The 2880-nt window shown below is 42.5% G+C and overlaps 1 long non-coding RNA gene across 1 annotated transcript in view; it reads right to left on the bottom strand.

Annotated features, from left to right (window-relative positions):
* Positions 1 to 315: 315 nt before the first annotated feature.
* LOC104947199 (uncharacterized) overlaps positions 316 to 2880 on the bottom strand; it is a 5488-nt gene continuing 2923 nt past the window's right edge. The window contains exon 2 of the long non-coding RNA XR_798534.1: positions 316 to 1316. This is a non-coding gene — a long non-coding RNA (uncharacterized lncRNA). The remainder of the gene's footprint in view (positions 1317 to 2880) is intronic.

Below are 2880 nucleotides of genomic sequence, written 5' to 3' on the forward strand. Positions count from 1 at the left end.
GTCTGGAGACTTTAATAATCCTGGGATGTACAACAAATTCATCCATTGAATTACGATGTTAAGCACGGCCCAGCTAACTGAAGGCCAGGCATTTCAAGCCAAGGGACTGTAGGATAACACAGATCCGAATTGTCATTTTGGCGTTGTTCAGTTCTGCAGAAAGTGTCAGAAAAGCGTGGGAATAAAACAGACATGTACCTTTAAAAATAAAAAACAACAAAACCCTGAATGCCCAAAGTGTAAACCAGAGGTCTGAATTATTCCAGCGTCTCCCTGAATGCAGAGAGCATTGTGAGAGTCCATGATTATTATTTCTGTGGAAGATTCATGTGCTGGACTGTTTACCATTAACATGCAATCTTTAGACACATATTGTGTGTAAATGAGCCTCGCTGAATCCCCCACAACATTTGGAAACCATGAAAATAAAGGACAATGCACACGAATATTTGGCTTTTCATGTTCTTGTTGTTTTCTTCTCTGGTCCATAAGCTGAAGGAACGTCACGGCACCAGGCGTCTGATCCCCTTCGTTTGATCATTCTGCAAATCCAGCATTTTTTCAATTTTCTTTTTGTATATATTTAAGGCCACAGTTTTTAGAAAAACAAAATTAAAAAGCCAAACCAAAGCCTGGAACCATTCAGAGTATTGACCCTTTGGCTAAGATTTAAAACTACTTCATAGCTACAGTGCCTTTTTACTACAACAGCACATTTCACCGTACAACATGTGCTTTTCTTAGGTGTTAAATGCAGTTATTTATCGTCTAATCTGCAATAAAGCAATATTCTGGATGGTTCTGGACGTGACACATGGAAATCTTGGAACAAAACGGGTGCGTTTCTATTTCTAGAGACAGAGGGGGGGTAGATGAGACTGTTTTCGGACCCCTGTGCAGTCTCCACCTTTTTACTCTTGATGCCCACCACCAGTATTGCATAGATAAAGTATAAGGTGTAGTTTTTCACATATGTAGTCACAGTGTTTGGGGCTAAAAAAAACGAAAAAAATGTGCCCGTGTATGTCCCGCCCCTCCGTGAAAAAGGAGTCTCGAGTCTCGCTCACTGCAGGTTCTCTGTTGGATTTATTACAAACGTGATCACTACGGTATCAAAAAATAGCTGAGGTCATCAAGTCTCCCACGTTAGTGCTGATTGGGCCCCTGTCAGGGTCAAGGGTCACAGTGCAATGACAAACTTTGCAGTGCAACTCCCCCTCCCTGCTCCCCCCCCCCCACCCCTCTCAGAGCTCCTCCTTCCTCTTCACCTGGTCACGTCCTCGGAGGCTGCGCATGAAATGGATGAAGCCCGCCTCCTGTGGAGAGAGAGAGAGGAACAGAGAGGTTAGAAATCTCATCACACTTTCTACAACATTGGTGCGTGTGCTTCTGGCTGCAAACAAACTATGAAAATTGAAGGTAGGGTAGGTAAGAATGGAGAAAGCAGCTCGAGTGCGCTAGAATTTGAAAATTTTTGAAAAAATCTGCCCCTTCCTTCAGACTTCCTCACAGAGCCCCTCCTCCAACACGCACATGACCAATGAGGGCACGAGATAAGTTTGTGCACGAGATGTAAGGCTGACAGGCAGGTAGGCCATCCAGTTACTTTAGCCGGGCCAGCTCAGATGATTGGTCGTGCTTTTTACAGCTCCACGGCTTCCACAGAGGACATTTATTTATGTATTTATTGTCAAAGCATTTAATGTACTCATTGCTATCGGGATGTTAAGAGCATTCCATGGAATATAACAAAAAGTGTATCTGAAGTGAATTACCTACCCTACCTTTAATGGAAAATATATTTGGACAAAATATTCTATTCTATTTCTAATGTCTTAGCATTAATACTTTTGAAAGATGGGTTCAAGGCATTTTTATAAAACGGACAAGTCAAGTCAAGCAATCTGATTGGTTCTTAGCCGTGATATACTGAGCGTATACCACGGGTAGAATTGTAAGTTACTTTTCACAACAAGTCAGTATCCCTCCGCGTCTGAGAAAAACAGTATACCGTTGGGCTGACTTTTCATACTGGAACAAGAAAGCAGCGGAGAAGTAACGGGGCAGAAAGCCTCCTTTTTACGCAGCGGTCCAGACATAGACATCAAACGGCAAAACATATTCAGTGTGCAGTTCCTTTGGCATTAGGGCAGGGATATCTAGATACTTTTGAAGGTTTGACATAATGAATTGTGCTACTTGTAAAGCAAGCAACGATGTTTTCAAATCTGTAATCAAAGAGGTCCGCAAAAACGCTATCGACCAATCAGATTGCTTGATTTGACTTATCAGTTTTATAAATATATTTAAATTTCTTCCGTTACGAAACAAACTTACAAAGCATAAGATGGAAACATTTAAGATTAACTTCGACCTCCGGGGGGGTCTTACTATAGTATGGAGGAGTGGATTGAGGAGTGCCTATCTCCAGAAAGAAAAAGCACCTAAACGACGACATGCAGAGCTACGTGAAGAGCAGGTAGACCAACTGGAAAAGTACCACCATTCAAAAGCTTTCTGATGCGGGTCTTGAAACAAAGCAGAGAAATTATGACCGTTAGTGGCCACAGGTGCGAAAGCTCTCTCCAGAGCTACTGGAAGCCCAATCTCGAGGACAGGAGAAAGTGGAGCAATATTCTCGCCACGCCAAGCAACAGCCTCGAACAACCTCAACCTATACAAGTGACCACGTAAGCCATGCTACTGATGCTGGACAGGTCTGCAGTGCATGCACAATAAACAGCAACATACACAAATAAATAGCCAAATAATGGATCAACGCTCTCTGTCGAATATGTTCGCAAGCTGTTAGTGTAGCTGATAGAAACCATATCTTGATGCATTTTCTTGCCATTAAATCATTCTGTAGAGAACTCCACT

The sequence above is a fragment of the Notothenia coriiceps genome, unplaced genomic scaffold (genome assembly GCF_000735185.1).
Source record: "Notothenia coriiceps isolate Sejong01 unplaced genomic scaffold, NC01 NC01_scaffold00000339, whole genome shotgun sequence".
Taxonomy (NCBI): Eukaryota; Metazoa; Chordata; class Actinopteri; order Perciformes; family Nototheniidae; genus Notothenia; species Notothenia coriiceps.